A 21,985-nucleotide genomic window follows, 5' to 3' on the forward strand; every position below is an offset into this window, starting at 1 on the left:
TACTTTCCTACAATTTTCTATTTACTTTCAGTTTCAGTTCTCAAAATGCTTTTTTTTTTTTTTTTTTTAAACTGCCACTATTTACAGTATTGCATTTGTCACAGTCTGGGATGAATAATTTATATACTTTATTTGTGATTTATTTTCTTACATTTTACAATATATTACATTTTTTAAATAAATTATTTAGATATTTTTAATTTGATGAATATTTAACAATGAAAATAACATTCCTTTAAATTGTTTATATTTAAAATGTTGCTTAATTCACTTTATATAAAGTATGCCCCATTGGAGCAGGATTGTCCCCTGTATTTTCCCCTTTCTGGTATAAGTAGTGTCCTCATGTTTGCATGCATAACTGCATTTCTTGCTACCTGGTTACTGGAGTTTTGGCCTTATCCTCATGCTAATTTAATCTGTGTGAAGGTATGGGTTTGCTCATACTTTGCTATTGATTCTCTCCTTGACCTAGAGTAATGCACCATGCAAGCCCTTAGTAGTGACAGAAGGAGAACATTCCCTGCCAGTGCTTACACATGTATTGTGGTGGCACCATGCCATGTTTTAAGGTGACTGTAGTGTGATACCTTACCTGTGCCATTTAAATTGAACCTACTGGTCCTTTCGCATAATGTTCTGCTGCTTGTGGTAAATGTGGAATTCTACCACCAAGATTCCATTCACATTGATAGGTGCATGTATGCTAGCGAAGTATGAACATACACTGCATAAGTGTGTGAGTGCACCAGAGTGACGCTGGCTTGTGGAATACATTTTTGAATGCCCTGGCGTGTTCATCTTTACAAGATGAAGGAGAAATTGCTTTCCGAGACAGCTTTGGGTGTATTGCTGACATTCATATGACTGGTTGGAGGGAAACCAGACCGTGTGGAGGAAGAAGACCGGCTTATCTTTTGAAATTTGAATTGGTACTACCAGATGCAGAACTCTTCTCATTACTCTTCTTTGGGTTTAAATATGGTGGTTGACGGTAGTGAAGGGTGTGTTGTATTTTCTGTTAAGAGTATGTGAGTGGTCTTTTAGAATAGGAGCAACTTTTTGTCTCTTTTCCTGATCACTCTCGGTTTCTGATGGTGATGGGTGCAGCAGCATCCTCTGACTTATTTGTACCTCTGTTGTGGATGCACCAGCCTGGATATGACTCTGATCTGAAGGGCATGACTCTAGGCAAAGACTTGGGCTGGAAAACGTAATATAAAGGACTTATCAAAAGAAAACCAACCCAAACAGGTTTTTGAAAAGGTAGACTGAGAAACCACATGCTCTGCCTGCCTTTCCTGTGTAGGAGTGGGAGTTGCTAACCATTTTGTTGTACCAGATCTTTGACTAAGGAGAGGGTACTCCAAATATTACCCAATGGACTATTACATAACCAGGACTGGTGTCTTTTTGACAGTGACTTCGCAGAGGTGATGGGGGGTGGGACATCACCTCAAGTTCAATCTGAGAGAAGACTTGTATTGGCAACACAAGCAGTTCTGCCAGACTAAGAGGAAGGAGTGAGGCAACCCTATAGAAAAAGCTTACTGCTGGTGTAAACAAGAAAAAGTCACCCTGTTGCTGTGTTCCATCCATCAGAGACTCAAAAGCTGTGCAACTGTCTTGCTCGTGTTTGAAAGCCAGTCCCTGAACTCCTCAGAGAAACCACAGCATTCCCAAAATATTGAAGAGCAGGTCTCTCTGTCTCTGGGATTGCAGCCATGATATTTGCCAAACTCTGATTGAGGCAGAGATCGACATTATCCCATGCCATCCTCTGTGTGCTTTTCATCAAGGATGGTGTCAATGTAGTCCTTCATAACCTGACTGTGTATGGTCCAAGCCTGACTGAAAAAGCCACCAATAGATTTTTGGTGTCCGTTCCAGGATATCCCAGTAATTTTGCGTGAGTGGCTAACCCAACACTGGAGTTCTGCTATTGCTTCCATGGAGTCCATACCAAAGTATCACCTATCAACTATGGTGCTGAAGGTTTAAACATCCAATCAAACTCCTGCCACCATGCACAGGAAGCGGCTTGAATTTGTGGGGTTACATCCAGAGCCTGGTAGCTTGACAACATGGCTGTGAGATCTCTGCATCCCCGATAGGTCACATAGCAACTCAGTGTGACTCCCCAGAGTGGAGGAATAAGCTGAGCAGTCCCACTGCAGCAAGGAGCCCACATGGCACTCAGTTGAAAGAGAAAAAGGTCCCAGATAACAGACTCTCTTGTGGTATAACTTCGATTTTGGTAATTTGTTATACTTCCAGTTGAGAGAAGAGAAGCATAATAGAGAAAAAAATCAGGCTACTTCTGTGCTCAAGCTTGCCTTAAATGTTGGGATACTCTTATTTGTATTGCCTTGAGCAGTGCCCCAGGGCAGCATATTTCACAATGCAAAATTACAAATTTTAATTTAAAATCCTTTTGGAATGTAAGCTTCCTGAAATATTTGGGGAAAACTTGCAGTTTAGCGAAATAGTTCATAACTCAAGTTAGAGTAGTAAATTTAACTTCCCATTGACCACCACCCTTACTGATACTGAGGGCGTAATTCTAGAAAAGGTTACTGACTGAAGCACCAACCAACCACTTTTTTTTTCCCTGTCCAACACAGCTGGTGAATTGGAGAAAAAAAAAAAAAGGAAGTGGAAAAAGGTGTCTTCAAGGCTCTTGGTGCCACCCACTGCAGCTCGATCGCTGCTTTTATCAACCATCAACTAATCTTCCTACTGCCCCATCTACTTCTATTTAATTTTATTTGCTTTTAGATATGACTGCTGATAGAATTTTAGCTCAAAGTGAGAACTGAAAGTTTTTTGCTCATTATGCACCACTCAAGGTTTTATGGGGAGGCCTTTAGTGACAGTGAAAAACTGGTTATTGCTGCTTACTTTTTGCAGCCTATTAGCGGCTGCCACCACAAATCTCAAGGGGGGGGGACGGGTGATTAAAACAATAATTTTTTTAAAACATACGTCTTCCCATCTTCTCTGCTCCTTGATCCTCTTCTGGTGTCCCAGCATTCACTAGAACACCAGCAGAGGCTCCTCAGCAATCCTGGCACTGCTTTCAAGCTAAATCTAGCATGAAAGCAGCATCAGGATTGGTCTCAGTGGCTTGGACTGCCTGTCTAACACAACCCTGGGCGTCTGAGCAGTTTCTCCAGCCCAGCTGTTCAACACACATGCACACTTAGGTGCACTTTCTCCTCCTCCTCCCACCTCCCATGGCCCAGCTGGTTTTATCTTTCAGCTCCTGGCTTAGCTAGGGGGTGGGGTGTCCTGTGCTATTGCGAAGAAGCCCCCCGCAGCCTATGCGTTAAATTTGGGGTTGATACATACCATTAAACCATCAAATGTTGGATTCCAGAAATACAAGTGCTCAAAGTCCTCTTTGTTGGTTCAAGGGTGCCTAGGGGGTCCAACAACTTTCTTACTAAAGGATAACGAAAAGCCCAAAGGTACCCAGCTCCTTCACGGCACACACAGTCTTGGCTATGAAACCTGCAAATAACTCCAACAAACCTCCAACAAACGTGTTCCAAGCATTTAAGCTTATGTCAAGCACACCATAGAAAATAAATACCCTCGTTTGTTATTCTAAACTTGTTACCAGATTATCGTAATAGCAGTTAAAGTTGCCAATTCTAACAAAGAGCAAAATTAGCCATTAGGTTATGCAGCAAGCATTTTAATATTAGCAGGGTTACTAGTGTTAGATTTTTCTATTACCAGGCAGTTACATTACAATGTGAAACAGATGATGAAATTTGACCGAAATCTAAACGGTACAGGATACCGGAATTATAAACTCACTGGGGTTACATATTCAGCAACTTGGAAAGTAAAGCATTTGACTTTCTCTCTAACTCGCTGTACTTTGGTAGTGCCCCGGCCTAGCAGTAATATTCCTCTATTATGATTGTAGCTTAATACACACACTTTCTACACTGGGGGTGCTTATTTTAAACTTGCCTTTCAATTAACTAGATCTCTCGTTAAGCTTATGAATTGTCTCATTTCCAGTTATTACAATATTCGCAGAGCGTCACTATTTATTTGCATGACCATGGATGGGAGCAAAGAAGTAGAAAAAGGGAAACTATCTGAAATGGGGTCTTTTTTACAAAAGTCTTAAGCAATGCTGCTCATAATGTAAGAAGCTGTAAATTAATTTGAAACTGAATTATTCCTAGCTTGTTTTCTTGGAGTGAATTCAAAACTGTATCGATTGTGCAGCTCGGTCGACAGGATGTTTAATTATGTACAATCTTTAAATGACTGTGTAGAAAATAATACACTTGCTTGAGGCATGAATTGTTTGTTATAACAGTCGCAGGATAAACGTAGGTTAATGTACTGGGGAAGTTGAGCACTTGAATTTCCTTCCAACTTGCAGTACGTTGGTAGTGCCCCAGCCAAGCAATAACATTCCCCTATTATGAGTGTAGCTTAATACATACACTTTCTACACACTTTCTAGGTGTTTCTGTCAGAAATGCGGCGGACTCGTGTTCCTAACAAAGCTAAAGTTGCCAAAACATGTTAAGTAAGGACTTTGTCTGTTCTGCAGAATGGGCCATTAAACAATAACACCATTTTTCACATAAGAATAAGATTTTCTTTCTGGCCTTCCTAAAAGTGTCACAACCGCCATCCTCTCTGTTTTCCTATTTGTTTTGTTGTTATACTGGCCATTTCTTTTGTTTTTCTGAATTGTTTCGCTCCACAATACTGTTTGTTTCTGAGTGTTTCCTCCACAGTGTATACTGTAGCTCGGGAAATTAGAAAAGCTTGTTTTCCCAAGTTATAATTACGCTACTATTCCATCGTTGTTATCCTATACAGTGCATATAAAAGTGCAAACGTAAGACACAAAATAAATGGTAGAAATGTTTCATTATATAATTGTATACGTTTGGAAAGAGAACTATCCGGAACCAGAGGTTCTAAGCCATAATTTTCCAAATAATTCCAAAAGTTGATTTTCGTAAATTTAGCATTTTGAGGAGCAATGATACTGCATCATACTGTAAAAATACAGTTCGAGTACAATGTCTGACCAAAAGACAAATGTATCCCATGAAACACTACCAAAATCTTGACTCCTTAAATAAGCAAACACAGCTACTAACAACATTATAAATTGTGGAGTGTCCTCCCCACTGTGTTTTCCCTCTTGCTGATGTTGGAGCTAGCAAGTCTGGTAGGGTCCTGGAAACATATTTAAACAGTTCATCTGGTAAATTCAGGTTAAAGGAAGAACTATGAGATCTGCCATTTTTTTTCTGTCAACTATTTTGATGACCCCTTCCTCCCCCTCTAATCCCCGCAGGGTCAATTCCTCCTGACAGACCCGTTGATAACAATCACCTTGCCTTCCTGGCCCCAGAGCCTTCAGGATGAGCCAGGAGCCATCTAAATATTTGCAATGGGCTTATGGATTAGGGGTGAGAAGGAAACCAGTTCTAAACTCATTTTTTTTGAGGCAACACACAGTATACTTTTGTATTTTTAAATGTACTTTCCAGTAGTTATCAAATTCCTATTTTCAGAATTGAATTACATTTTTGAAACGTAATGAACACTAACTTTTAATCATCACTATAGGATTTTCACAGGCAGAAATATTAATTATTAATCCTAACTAGACCTATTTGTGGCAAATATAGCTTAAACATTTTACACAGCGATAACTTTTGGACAGTTGTTCACTGTGATGGCATACTGTCCCCAATATGTAGTATGCCTCATTTGTTTATATTATGCATGCAGCCATTTGGGCCTGTAAAGCACACTTTTCTACATGGCAGAGAACTTTTCCTTGACATGTTACTGCAGGGCTTTTTATACTGCAGCCCAGCCAACATGTGGCATTTGTCTTCCATGCCATTTGTCTTGCATGCCGTTTGGCTTACATGCCATTTACTATGGCCTTATAGGAAAGTTTAAAGAAAAAAAAAACCAATCAATGTTATCCATTGAATAGTACAAGCTTTAGAGGAAAAACAAATATGCTTTGCTACTGTTTAACAATGGCATAAGAGTTGAAAACTACCACAATACAGAGCAGAAAAATTAAGGGTCCACAGCAAAAATGTCCTGTTTTACACCAGAGGGCCATTATAAACCCCCCTTTTGGAAAGCCCAAAGCAGACTGCTTAATCTTGGCTAAGTCCGGGCCTATACCAAACCTTCCTTTGTACAGTAAGGTACTGGAAAAAGAGGCGATGAGAAGGATGCAGAAATAGGTGCAATTGATACCACACTCCTGGGTTCAGACCCACTAAAGGTAATAGGACAACCATAGCTGACATAAGGGAGGAACTCCTCTCTAAATTGACAAAGACAAAGTAGCACTCACGCTCCTAGACATTCATGTCCATAAACTTCTCATAGGTCAGAAAAACAGTCGGAAATATTAAAACTGTCATATAGTTAGTTGAAAAGTTTGCACTCATACTAAATGAAAGTCTGCATTCAATCACCTGAATTCTCCACTCGCCCATTATCCTGTGAAGTCCTCCCCAGGAGTACCCCTTTGTATATTGTCCAGCTTCTATTTATGACCCTCTTAACAGCTTCTGAAACATTAGGAAGTTTAGATATACACTGATGAGTAATGGGATTTTATTCTAGCAAGACAAACTGCCAATGCAATGCCTAACGCATGCTTTATGCTTGTAAGATATACCACATTTGATGAAAAGGAGCTTTTTGTGGGTGAGCAGAACTGTCAAGGTTCAGAGCATTGTCGTCAATGAGTGTGATTCTGTGAAAAGAGACAAATTCACAGAACCTTGCTTCCAACTCCTCCAATGCCAAATGACAGTTGCGGTACTTTCCACAGGGAAAGGTGAATGGCTGAAGACTGAGAAATAGACCACATCATTTGCAGATTACAGAACAACTCCCAACGTAGATGATTTGATGGAAATTAATTCTCATCACTGGACTTAGTGTTGTATGAACCTGTCCAGGTCAGTATTGACTTCCAGTTGTGTGTGTATAAAGGTGACAGAGAAGGGGGGTGTTACACAGGAGTATCGCTGGCCCAAACCCCTTTCTTAGGGTTGCTGCTTCTCTTAGCTCAGCATTCAATCTTTCCCATTAATTAACCTTTGGCACATTGGAGTGTTGGTGTGGGGTGTGTGTGTTTCAACCCCTCACATAGGTGTGCACAGTGTGCTTAGTTTTAGCTACCTTAAAACATGGCCTGATTTCATTGCATTTATCCCAGTTACACATGTTGTTTCATTTGGGGCCTTTCACATTATTCATTTTTTAGGAATTACCATTATTCTTTTTCAAAATGTTTTCACTCTAAATCGTTTTTATATGACTCCTCAGTATTTCGGAAAAAAAGTAGTCTGGTGTCTCTGTGCTTCTTTAGCTTAACCTAGATTCTCTGTTATTTGTTTCAGGTTCAACTTCAAGAATGAAGACCATCTCTGGATAGTTGGAGCAAAGGATGGGAAGTGCTGTTCCCTTACTTTGCTGCACTTCTGTGTGTTGCTGACTTGGTAAAGAATAATTCTCTGTTCATTTGCTGTTCATTTTCTTGTTTTTTCAGGTATTCATCATCTAGTTGCTGCTACCAGGAATCCTTGATGTTGCCTGGCATGAAGTGGAAGACCGGGATGCAAGATGATATCGAGCACTGTACCGAGATCCCAACTTGTTGTTTTGCTTCACATAAATTGAACAAATAGCAAGCAGTGATTCATAGCCTCTTCTTGGCTTTTATAGCAATACAAGTTGGTTGAACCTCTCAGAAACACTGCCATAATTTCTAGAGGTACCCATAAGATATGCATGCACGAGCTGCCCTGGTTCCTCGACACAATGTTTTCTGGACCCTCGTGAGTGAGTGAGTGAGTGAGTGAATTGTGGCAGAATCCTATCAACTATTGACCTCTTATGCTACTTGCTACCATATAGTATGGCTCTTCCTGGAGGGGGGGGGGATTGTCATGCAGTACTTCACTCTGTGCTTGTCCTGGGAACACTCAAAAGGAACCAAAATGGAGATCATGCTATTGGGAGAAAGTGAATCCTTGTCACTACTCTTTAAATGGTCTCCATATCTGGGTGACCAGCTTTTTCTCCATCCCACTAGTGAGGAATCTGAGAATGCTCTGACTCAGAACTGTTGCTGACTCTACTAAGCCAGTTAATAAATCTAAGGGATTAATTTCCATCTCTTTCCTGCTCTGTAAAATTCTCCCTGTGCTGCAAATAGGCAAGAAGGTGCAACTGGCAAGAAAGCTTGTCATGTTCTGCCTAGAATACTGTAACCTAATTTACACTTACCATCCTGCAATCCTAGTTGGACTACAAAGATTACAAAACCATACAGACAGAATGTCTCAGTCTTTGAAAGCAGACTTTGATCAAACATATGCCCTGAGACATCGCTAATGGTTACAAGTTAAAGCAGTACCCAAATTCAAGTTTCTGTGCACTTTTCACAAGGCCTAATAGGAAAATTGGCCAAATTGTTTGCAAAATATATCCCTGCATTACAATACAACCAGAAACCTATGATCAGCCTCTAAAGTATTCCAACAATAATCATTCTAGTTGATGAAACACCATTTGATATCCTTTGAATTATAATGCCCAAGTTGTCCACAGCCCCTTTCTGAGTTGTGTACCTAAGCATGTCAGGGGACTCCTGCAGACTTAACTTTGGAGACCCTTTCTAAGGGCATCAATCCAAACTGTTGGGGGAAGAGCAGCCATTGGCATCTGCCTGACTTGATTGCATGCTTTCTTCCCTTCACTCCTCTTTTTCTTATTTAATGTTCTAACTCTGTGCTGTCTAAAGTAACTGGAAGGCAGCATATAAAGAAAAATTAAATTCCTTAATAAGCTAACTTTGTTCTGAAACCCAGATGATCTTGTCTACTTAACTACTTGATTTTAACACTTTTTTTGAAAAAATGAAGATTCTAAAGGCATTTAAATTGCAACTACCCACCATGAATTTCTGTCAATGAGGTGTTGCTGTGGCTGTATATATTTTGCGTATAAAGCACTTTGTACCATTAAGAATACTAATGCACACTTCTATAGCATATTCCACTATTTATATTCTCTCTAGATGCTGGTAATTGATGGTATTACTCAATCAATAGCGTGGAGTATGAATTAGCTTGACCATATAACCTTGCACAGACAAATCGTCCATAATGTGCCATCCACAATCTGTTGACTATCTCTGCCTTATTTCCCATGACCCATGTGCTCCTGTGCAGAGCAAAGGAGAAAACCGATTTCTGCTTTCCAGGGTAGTAAGTTACTGACTCCTTCTATTGGTTCAGATGGAAAGCAACCAAATGTTTGTTTAGTACCCAAATAAACTGTTGTTATAATTAGCCATACACGTGGTGATCCACAAAATAGCAATAGGCTAGAAATTGAACTCATGTCACCATAAATACAATAAACAAACTGACTTTAGTCCAGCCGCTGGGCAGGTGAGCTTCTAGGTTGAATGGTTTGCTGTACCTACATTAGTTATACTGAGGTTAAGGGGGACCTGCAGCCCCGGGCCTCTACCTCTGTCATGGGGTTCTTCTATCATATTTTGGCTGTGTGCAGTCTTACATCAGTCCTACAGCTAAGGTGTGGATATCTGGTTATCAATGGGGATAAGGAGACAGTCTGAGGCCATTTGTGTTTTCTATGTCTTGGCCCTAGTCTCTATTTGTGCTTTTCAGGTTGGGTTAGTGGTGTGGCAGTACATGTCAGCCTTGGGTCCCAATCCTGTACCAGTGACATAAGCCATATAAAGTTAAAACTGTCAGGATAAAAAAATAAAAAAAACATTTTGTTTTTCTCCACATTTTAATTCTCTTATGTTTGTGTCACTTTTGTAGCTTCATTCATTTATAAGCCTGCATATTTTTATTACTCAAATTCTTAATTCGATTCTACAGTGGCGCAAATACAAGATTTCTTCAAAAGTGCTCATAATGTGCATATTTTGTAATAACCCTTCCTGAACATGGAGACTCCAAGTGCTCCACTGACTCACAAGATGCCTGGGTAGTAGTCCAACATCTTGTTTTGAGTTTTAACAGTTGCTGCGACAAAAATTTAGATAAGTACTGACATCCAGGACTGCATTTTTAATGAACAGTCTCTATAAGCATGAATGTCACTGTGTACATGGATTACAATAATATACTTTTATAAATGAGTATCACCCCTCTTATCTTCGACTTAAGGATAATTTAACTTTCCTGATTGACTTTAGAAACTGATGTTTAAATTTTGCTTGCCGCCAGTTTGGAAGGTGATTATATTTCACTGTCAGTTTGTTTCTTATCTAGCCTGCTTCCAGGGCTATTTGTCACTTAATGCTCATCTTCTGTTTTGATCTCAAAATTCAACAAGCTCACACTAATTCAATTTGAATTTCATATAGTTACTTTTGCTCTTTCATGGTCTAGTATGTAGAATACCATTTAAAGCACTTGTGCTTGGACAAGCTAAATATTTAGAAGATAAATTACAAATATCTGTGGGCTGTAGCAAAACTGAGTTGTTTATTCTTTGACTAAAAATCTCATTATAACAACTTTGTTGTATCAACCTTCTTCTCTCCTGCCCCTCACCTTTTAGATGTTTTACCTCCTGAAATTCGGTTTTGTCACTCCATTCTTCTTTTGTCCAATTTCCTTAAAACCTATTTCTTATAGTAATCTTTTTTGTGTACTTCTGTTTTTGTGTTTATAGCGTTTTTACCTTGGCCATTTGTTAGAAATGGGGTCTTTGGTTGGCAGACAGGTTACCCCTTGTCCAAGCAAGGACCCTCACTCTAGTCAGGGTAAAATAGAATCTCCCTCAAATAACCCCTGCTTATCCCCCTTGGTAGCTTGGCACGAGCAGTAGGCTCAACTTCAGAGTGCTAGGTGTAAAGTATTTGTACCAACACACACAGTAACGTAATGAAAACACTACAAAATGACATAATACAGGTTTAGAAAAATAGGAAATATGCAATTTGCCAAGTCGAATTTACAATGTAAAAATACACACACAGACACTGCAGCGGCAGGTCTGAGACATGATTACAGGGTTACTTGTGTGGGTGGCACAACCAGTGCTTTAGGCCCACTAGTAACATTTGATTTACAGGCCCTGGCACCTCTAGTGCACTTTACTAGGGACTTACTAATAAATCAAATATGCCAATCATGGATAAACCAATCAACAATACAATTTACACAGAGAGCATATGCACTTTAGCACTGGTTAGCAGTGGTAAAGTGCTCAGAGTTCAAAAACCAACAGCAACAGATCAGAAAAAATAGGAGGCAGGAGGCAAAAAGATTGGGGATGACCCTGCATAAGCAAAAAAGTCCAACACAGGCCCACAAGTAACATTTGATTTACAGGCCCTGGGCACCTATAGTGCACTGTACTAGGGACTTAATAGTAAATCAAAAATGTCAATCATGGATGAACCGATTACATACACATTTTGTAAAGGAGCACTTGCACTTTAGCACTGGTTAGTGGTAAAGTGCCCAGAGTAACAAAAACAGCATAATCGGAATCCAGCGCACATAAACAACCTGGGAAACGGAGACAAAATATTAAGGGAGACCACGCCGAGGATGAAAAGTCGAACACCATTGCAATTCCTTTTAAGTTTATTTTTGTTGATCTTTTGTCCTGATGAGGCTTTTATAGTTTTAAAAGAATCCTACTTGTACAGCACTCAGGTAAACTCAGTTTTCTGATTTCATAAAAGTTTAAATATAATAAATATCCATTATCAGTTTAATAGCTATTCTAAATTAAATATATTCCTAGGTCTTTGTGAGCATGGTTTGAAGTCTTTTATTTTCAAAATAGATCTGCCATAAATTGACTCAGCCATTAAAATGGCATGTATACCATTTCATTATCAATTGTGAAATGAAACTGAAAGTTGAGAAGATTTTATGAATGTTTGCTAGGCATACTTGAGTTAGATAATATAGAAAATGCATGTCCTGTTTTTGATTAGTAAATTACAGGTGTACTCAAATACATTTATTTTCCTGCATGTTGAGCCTGAAATGCTGATGATTATTTAACAATGTGCTGGTCAAGCAGTATTATGTTTGTACATAAAAGCATGGTTGTGGATTTACCATTGGATGTTTTTTTTTTTTCAGCTTTTTATTAATTTTGATTACTAGGATTTCTGACTCTGGTAGTGGCTGGCTACTAAACAGATAAACCATAATCTGACTTATCCTTAAACCTGGTGACTACATGGCATCCACCCAGAGCGCACAGTACAAGTGGCATAAATGTCAAATCTACAGCTTGGGACACATGTGTGGCACACTAGATCAGCCCCATTTTTATCATTTAAATATAATACCTAGTACTAAATGAGTCAGCTGTAACAGTGTCTTGCAGTAGCAAGGCTAGCTGAATAATGTTTAGTTTTAAAACATGACAGTTGTCTCTATTTGCTTGTTTAAAATGAAACAAAATCTCAAATTTACATGTGATCAAGTGCAATAATAGTGGCAATTAATGTGTAAATTCATAGTTTCCAATGCCTACTGTGATGTACAGCTGTTGGGAAGGAGCAGTATGCTGTATCTTCACAAACTGTGACTAACTAAGGAAAATAGAAATATAATTTCCTTTGGATAAAGCTTTTTTTTATTATTTTACATATAATACTAGAATGTGTAGGTATATTGCCTTTCTCATACTAGTCTAACACATGTTTGCCTGCTTCTGCTTGAATTGTGCCTGATGGAGAACTAGTAATTACTATTTGTGTCTCCTTACCAAGCTGAGACAGGAGGTGTGACAAGTGCAATTGACCAACAAAATGGAAGAGACGTGATGAAATTCCTGGCCATCCAGCCCCCATTGTAGGTGATAGATCTAAGTCAGGGCTGAAGGTATTTCATTAATGATCTAGACATATAAAGCAACTGACAGGTTGCTTTGGCATTATATTTTGTGAATTTCTGTAAGTGGATGGCACACTCCAGAAAGGTTATCTTATAAAATAATCCACAATGCCTCATGTCGTCAAACTGCATTACAATGAATTTAAAGAGCTCACATAGGCATCTAGACTCCTGACACATTAGTGGAGAAAAATGGGGGGTGACTTGAAACGGCTTGCTTCTCATTGATGAGGAAATTTGTAGAGGTAAGAAGCCAACAAAGGGGTGAGACAGTAAAAGGGTTATCCTTCACAGTTTATAAAAAAAATGAATTTGGCTTGAAGTACATAGAGTGTTAGCAAACAGAAGGGAATTTCACTATAATAGTTTAAGGAAAATTGACTGTCACTGTCCGGAAGGAAGCATGCTGCTGGGGAAAGGAGCGAAAGATGACCTGTTTGGATGAAGTAACTGACTGCCTTAACCCCCTAGGATTTAAACGGGCTTTGACCTTTGTCCACCATCCAAACAAGGCACTTTCAGGCCCAGCCCAAGAACCTCAAGACCCCATCTCACTCAAGTCTTTTATGTTGCTCTTTTTCACCCAAGTTTGTGTGCTATGCCATTTCTCTCTGGGACATTGTTTTTCTTCATTCTGTCTTGTCTATTCTGCCACCTAATTATCCATTTTTTCCTCTCTGTTTTTGCTACTCTTCTTTCTGCCATTGCCTGTATTGTAATTTAATTTCAGTTTGTTTTGTGCCCTTCTCTTGATCCTCATATTGATTGTCATCTCGTCTTTTAGTGACTTTCTCTCTGCCTTTTTACCTCGCCTCTTTTCTACTATTTACTTTCACCTTGTGTGCCAGTTTCCACTCTTTCTGCTCCATGTCCACTTCTTACCTCCTCGATGGGCACCTTCTGTTTCTCTCATTTCATGCTCTCCTGTTCCCAACCTCCCAGGCCCATCCCAACTGTCCTGTTCTGTTCTTCCCCTAGGACCTACTTAATGGCAACAGTAGCTTGGACTAGCCATTAAGCAGGTGACTGCCCTAACACCGAGGAATTACCTGGACTTGGACCTCTATGCAAACAAGGGCCTTTTGGACATGAATCCTGCGTCTTGTGGCTCCATTGCACCTCTCCTTCCTTTAGCACACACACTCTCTTCTCCCACCCCCCAGCTTTGTCTGATTTTTCCATTTCACTTTTTCTGTTGCACTGTATGTTTTTTTTTTTTTTTTTTTTTTTTTTTTTTTTTTTTTCTTGTTTGCTCTACCATTGTCTGCTACCCAATTGTCCATCTTTGCTTCTGTTGGTTTTTGACACAGTTCATTCTGTCATTATCTCTATTGCCATTTTATTTCAGCCTGGTTTTGTGCCCTTCTCTCCATCCTCATAATTTAATTGTCATCTCCTTCTCTTCTTGTGCCGTTCTTTTTGCCTTATTTATCTGACCTATTTTTTGCTATTTTCTTTTGCCTTTGGTGCCATTTCCCATTCTTTATTCTCCACCATCCCCCTCTGCTTCTTACATCCTCCCCACACCTCTCCTGTTCCTTACCTGTTTCCTGCTTTCCCATTTCCCACCTCTGGGGCACTTCAAAGCCCTGGCCCCCACTCCATGCACTCTTTTTTAATCCCATGACCTACTTAATGGTGATTGCAGTATTGATGCGCAGCGGGTATGCTGCTGCTGCCGCTGTCGTAGTTTGGACTCTTGCTCTAGGCAAGACTGCAGGTTAAGGTTAAACTGTTGTCCCAACCTTACCGGCTCACTAGCAGCACCTCGCCAGAAACACAATGTTAAAAGGTGATTTGTGGCAGCCTTTACGCATGGACTCGAGAATATGGCATCTCAGCGAGTGTCGTGGTTAAATAGAGATTACCCCTTTCTCACAGATATATCATGTCTCATACAAACACAGGCAATGACAAAGATGCAGTAAAGTTTCAATAGTTTTTATTTAACCTAACTGCAATTTGCGATATGTTGCATGGGCTGCAATGATTAGGATAATGAATAATGCAAGAAACAGAATTGTGAAGATGACAATCATTATTACATAGACCCCCACCATCTTGCAATGCATGTAAAAGACATACGAGATGTAATATGCCCAAATACCCTAATGTGATAGGCCTAACCTCCTACCTAAAGGAGAGCTGGGTTTGCTAAACCTAATCTGCCAATGCCATGTCCATGAGAGGAGACCCCAACCCTCGTTACCTTGCAATGAGGTCTCTATCTCAGACTCCGCAGGGACACAAAGACTGGGTCAGCGTAAAGACGACATGCAGCATCAGTATCAGCTATGGTGGTGATGCCCTCTGGTTGGAATCACTCTTATTATCGGTCTAAAGTGTGATGTATTTATACAGATCTACCAGGACCCATGAAGTAGGTGTGTTCCCAAACAATAGATAACAGACATGCTTGGGACGGCAATTATTATAAACAATCCCTCGAAAGTATAGAGCGGGAAAATCCCTAAGTGTGAACACCTACTGTTTGTTTGTCTTTATCGCTTGATCTTGACGCCTTAACGTGGTGGCACTGATAATGCAAAGCATAACAAGTGGCCAAACTATAAACAAGGCAGCCATCTTATATTAATTAAATGGGCTAAAACAGAGCAAGCTAAATAGGTTAAAAGTCACTAGGTGATGGGGGCACGAGTCTGCAAGCCAAAGGCTAAGCTAACTCCTGTAATCCCATTAAAACAAACTAGGATTCACTACACCGCCATGCCAAAAGTGCGCAAGAAATGGAAATATTTTTGCAACCTCTCTGTCTGGACTGCAAGCAGCACCAGGACCCCTGGTACTCCACTGAATCCTTGTTTAGCCCTATGTGGCCCTCCTCACCCTGGCCAACACTCACTGCACTTTTGCTACAGCACAAAGGGAACATTCATCTACACCCCATACAGGTTCTATTGCATGCTCTTTTCCCCAAGCAGCCTCATGCAGCAAGTACCACAGATATATGGGAGCTGCTTCCCAAATGGGCCCTACACTTCGCTTCCTCCCAGAATTCTGAATTAACCCAGTGTCTGCTCCAGACATTGCTGGTGTTAAACCTGCCAGCTAGAAGATAACCAGACAAGCCCTTCAGCACAAGCCTGGTGAAGGATTTGCCATTAAATTAAGGACACCTTCAGCTGCACCAATACCATGGAAAAAGCAACCATCTACATGGAACGCCTTACCTTCAGGCTACGTATCGGAACCAACTTTACCTTGTGTTGGGCCCATGCACACAGACCATCTGGATCCTGGATTCGTAACATCAGAACTCATCACACCTCTCATCATGGACTTCAGCTCCATCCTCTACTTAGGAGACCTAACCTATCAACTGGAAGAATGCACGTACCCAGGTCGATTGCCCTACTAGAAAATCTCAGGCACCTCAGTCTCAGCACATCACTGGACCCACTCACCCCCCTGGACACCTGCTAGACCTGACATTGTCCTCCTTCAACAACATTACAGTTGACAAACCATCACCTCGGTGGACAAGACCTCATTGCCTTCAGCATTCATGTTCTAAGCCAAATGAGTATAATTCATGCTTTATATATGACACTTATACAGACTTGATGTGCACTCTCCTTGGCCCCATCCAAAAGTATTCCAACTGTAGGAAAAACAAGTTTGAAAATGTAAGTTTAATGCAGCCAATGTAAACTTGAGGTTTTAGCTTTTAAATGTTGACTTCAAGAATGCAAAGCAATGAGTACTGTCCATTAATGAACTTTAGTTTTCCTATGGTTAAACATGCAATCACCAGATTCCACTCTGTTTCACTGCATTACAGTACCTTCCTTCAGAGAAAAGGAGCTGATGAGGAATAATGTAACGTCGATCAAGGAAAAGTTGAAGCAGCCTAGACAAACATAAATAACTGCCATGTTATATTCTCTAAGCGATATGTATCAAATTTGTACCTTAAATGAAAAATACAGTATCAACAAGATGACCCTTGCTGACAACACAAAAAAAATCTGACAGTTTGTGAGTTCATCCATGTCACTGAATACATTTAAAACCAACTCATAACTTTCCTGATTTTTATTAAAATTAGTAAAATCCCCCAATGCCCATCAAAAGTTAATCATTGGAATTGTACTAAAATACCGGCCATTCACGCTGTTACAGTGCCTGAAACAAAATCTGTAATTCACCAACAAACCCAGTTGACGATGAGTAAACACTGTTATATGTGTGATCAATTAACGCCTCTGAGTTAAACTGCATGACATATGCTCCCACAACTTTGCTGAGATCAAACTGGGGATAAAAGCTGCACAAAATCAAGTAGGTGACCATTGTCTGACAATGGGCGCCATCTATGCCTTGAGACGATTTGAGAGGGTGAACTCGCTACATCATAGTAGATGCCACCCATCATGTAGGAGTATCTTTGTAATGCAGCAATATTTATGTCATTTCTATATGACTCAAATGAGAAGCCCAACCACTGTGTTCCATGTGACTCCATATTGTAAAGGGTAACCAAAGTATTCATTGTAGTACTAAAAATGGAAACACTGGGGTAAAATCTGCCCATAAAAACTCAAAAATGTAAATAAACAAAAAGATATTAAAAATAAAGTGAACTTGTGAATTAAACTAACCCTAGTTAAACATGCAGGTATGATCTCCAACTCCTGACCACCTGAGGGAGCACCATAATTGGAAACAGATGTCTAACAAGTTAAATGCATGGAGGAAACAAATAAATATAGTTAGGCAATGACAAATATCAATTCAAATGAAAACACAACATTGAACAACGATTTTTCATCAAAGCTTTAAGTTTAACAGTTGTCTTGGCTGAATGAGACAGTAATAAAAATCATGTCATTTCAAGTCTGTCATTTAGACCAAATGGTTGCAGAGTATTCATCTATTTTATCCCAAAAAATTCCCTCTGCAGCAACCTTTTGGTATTGCAAATACCCCCTGAGCATTGCCCCATCTTAAACAATGTCAAACCACAGTTGAGTGACATTGTGTTTGAATTCTAGCCAGTGCACGGATACACTTGATGATTTCAATTTTAAGCAAACATTGCTATTAGGTTCAGTTATTGTCTCTTAGATTTTCTGAGTTGTCTTGCCTATATATATTAGGCCACAAAAGCATTTGAATATAAAAGTACAGTTACTGGTATTACAATTGGATGAATGTTTCACAGTTGTTTTTTGGCCACTGTGGGTATGAGTCAAAGGGTTCCCAATTATGACATTGTTACAATAATTATTTTTCAGGGGAACAGAGATCCCTAACTGATAATGAGATAGAAAATACACTGGGGACAAAAAAACAATGACTAGGTAATCTTGAATTCACAGTTTAAATCACATGTATTGTACAATTTCAAATTCAGAATAAACGTTCAGCGGAAACCCCCCTGTGGGGCAACAAACTTGTATCAAAACAAGTACTGGAAGATAATTGCATGACACAAACAATTCTAAGTTACAGAATAACAAACACAGCTACACCCTTTTGTCAAATTCTAATCAAAATCTGGTGTCAAAGTGCTTCTAGTCTACAATGTTTCGATCTTATACACATAAAAGGAGCAATATAATCATGTTGTGCTAAAGGTAAGTAATTCAACAAAACCTATGAAATAACAAAAGAGAAAAGAGGAGTTAAAAAGAAGAAAGACGGGGGGATGTTGGATTGAAGAATACATTATAATCAAAGAGAGGAATGAGAACAAAATTGAGAAAAAAGGAAGACCGGAAGTGTTAAGGGCCTTCAATTTGTGAAATATACAGGGAGGCCACCATGCTGAGGTCTCAGTGACAAGGCCAAACCATGCTCCTGCCTAAATTATAGTGCCTAGACACGCAAAAGTGGGGGCTCTATACATCATAAGCAACAAATGTAATTCATCTACATGTCATATAACAAGGAGAAAATACTCCATAGGTGGTGAGAGCAGCAAATAGGAGAATGAATGTCCCTTATATAGGTGCTATGAGAAAACTGTAAGCCAAAACAAAAATACATAAATAAGGTGGTGATTAACAAGTATGCCCTATTATTAGAGGAGCATTAGAGCGAAAACCATACCAAATTGATACTCAACAAAAGTGCACTAAATCACCAGGACTGCTGTTATCAATAATAACCAGCATCAAAGGCGCACGGTTACAATGGGAGAACTGCTAGAAATCTAGAAAGGAAATAAAACATAGAAACATGAAACCTCTTATACAGTAAATATTTCTAATTGTATTTACTGCTTTATTGCTATTTTTCCTCTTAGGCCACATCAGTCCTCAATTGTTTTTTTTTCTTTCTTGGTGTCTCATTTTAATATGTCCAACATCTTCTTCAATTATCTTTTCCTTTTTACTTAACCTCTTAGCTGCTGGGCTGTCCCCCCCCCCCTTTTTTGGCTATTTGAGGTAGTTCGTGCTTAGGCCTTCATAACTTTTTGTCCACATAAGCTATCCTTGCCAAATTTGTGTCCTTTTTTTTCCAACATCCCAGGGATTCTAAAGGTACCCAGAGTTTGTGGTCTCCCATGGAGGAGACCAAGAAATTAGCCAAAATAGAGCAAACATTTTTTATTTTTTTTTAAATTGGAAAAAAGGGATGCCGAAGAAGGCTTGTTGTTTTCCCCCCTGAAAATGGCATCAACAAAGGGTTTGCAGTGCTAAACTTTACCAGCTTCCCAGCTTTCCGGAAAAGGCAGACTTGAATCAGAAAACTACATTTTTCAACAAAATTTTTGCATTTTTCTGAGACATACCCCATTTTTACTATTTTTTGTGCTTTCAGCCTCCTTCCAGTTAGTGACAGAAATGGGTATGAAACCAATGCTGGATCCCGGAAAGCTAACTATTTTTGTAAACTAAACAATATTCTGAATTCAGCAAAGGTTCATTTGTGTAGATCCTACAAGGTTTTCCTACAGAAAATAACAGCTGAAATAAAAAAATATTGAAATTGAGCTGAAAACAACAGCCATTGGTCTTTGTTTTACTCAGTAACTTTTTCCTGCGATGTCAGATTTTTGAAAGCAATATACCGTTATGTCTGCTGAACTCTTCTTGTTACGGGGATATATATGGCTTGTAGGTTCATCAAGAACCCTAGGTACCCAGAGCCAATAAATGAGCTGCACCCTGCAGTTGGTTTTCATTCTATATTGGGTATACAGCAATTAATTTGCTGAAATATGAAGAGTGAAAAATTGGTATCAAGAAAACCTTTGTATTTCCAAAATGGGCTCAAGATAAGGTGTTGAGGAGCAGTGGTTATTTGCACATCTCTGAATTCCGGGGTGCCCATACTAGCATGTGAATTGCAGGGCATTTCTCAAATAGACGTCTTTTTTACACACTGTCTTATATTTGGAAGGAAAAAATGTAGAGAAAGACAAGGGGCAATAACAATTGTTTTGCTATTCTATGTCCCCCCAAGTCTCCCAATAAAAATGATACCTCACTTGTGTGGGTAGGCCTAGCGCCTGCGACAGAAAATGCCCCAAAACACAACGTGGACACATAACATTTTCCCATAGAAAACAGAGCTGTTTTTTGCAAAGTGCTTACCTGTGGATTTTGGCCTCTAGCTCAGACGGCACCTAGGGAAACCTACCAAACCTGTGCATTTTTGAAAACTAGAGACCTAGGTGAATCCAAGATGGGGTGACTTGTGGGGCTATCACCAGGTTCTGTTTCCCAGAATCCTTTGCAAACCTCAAACTTGGATAAAAAAAACACTTTTTCCTCACATTTCGGTGACAGAGAGTTCTAGAACCTGAGCGGAGCCACAAATTTCCTTCCACCAAGCATTCCCCCAAGTGTCTCGATAAAAATGGTACCTCACTTGTGTGGGTAGGCCTAGCGCCCGCGATAGGAAGTGCCCCAAAACACAATGTGGACACATCCCATTTTTTGACAGAAAACAGAGGTGTTTTTTGCAAAGTGCCTACCTGTAGATTTTGGCCTCTAGCTCTGCCGGCACCTAGGGAAACCTACCAAGCCTGTACATTTCTGAAAACTAGAGACAGAGGGGAATCTAAGATGGGGTGACTTGTGGGGCTCTGACCAGGTTCTGTTACCCAGAATCCTTTGCAAACCTCCAAACTTGCCTAAAAAAACACGTTTTCCTCACATTTCAGTGACAGAAAGTTCTGGAATCTGAGAGGAGCCACAAATTTCCTTCCAGCAAGCATTCCCCCATGTGTCCCAGTAAAAATGGTACCTCACTTGTGTGGGTAGGCCTAGTGCTCGCGACAGGAATGGATCACACAAGGGTCAATGGTAGTCCTTGCATGAGGGCTACTGTTAACCCTGGAGTGATCCATTCCTGAAGCAGGCACTAGGTGCAGACACACAAGCGGGGTTGTGTTTTTATCAGGACAAGTGGGGAAACACTGGGTGGTAGGAATTTTGAGGATCCCTGCACATTCCTGTAGTTTCTGTGATAAAAAAGAAAGGAAAAATAGTGGTTTTAATCAACGTTTTACTTTTGCAGGGTATTCTGGGTAAGAAAACTTTGTTAAATCCAAACAACCCACATTTGCGTGGGATGCCTTGGGTGTCTAGTTTTCAGAAATGTTTGCGTTTGGTAGGTTTCCCCATATGGCTGCTGAAAAACGAGGCTGTTTTGTGGTAGGTAATTTTAATGTCTCCACAATCCGTTTTGGGTACTTCCCTGTTGTGGTCACTTGCCCACTCACTAAAGTGAGGGAGTTTTTCACTGGAGACTTAGTGGAACTTGGGGCTCCCTGCAGATCCCTGGACTTCTGCTCATTGGAATGCAAGGCAAATGTGTTTTTTAAGCACATTTTGTCATTTCAAGGGGATTCTGGGTGAAGGAAAACTGGTGAGAGCCACGCAAGTCCTGCACCCTTGGACTCCCCTGGTACTAGTTTGTTAAAGTTAACCCACCACTCACACTGGTTGGTTTTACCCCCTCCAGAAATTATGGTTTCAAAGCGTAAATACTTATCAAAGTATCTGAATATTGAAACCCAATCTTCTGAAGGTGGGCCATAAAGCCGCGTACAGGCACCAACC

This window comes from Pleurodeles waltl, chromosome 1_2 (assembly GCF_031143425.1).
Source record: "Pleurodeles waltl isolate 20211129_DDA chromosome 1_2, aPleWal1.hap1.20221129, whole genome shotgun sequence".
NCBI lineage: Eukaryota > Metazoa > Chordata > Amphibia > Caudata > Salamandridae > Pleurodeles > Pleurodeles waltl.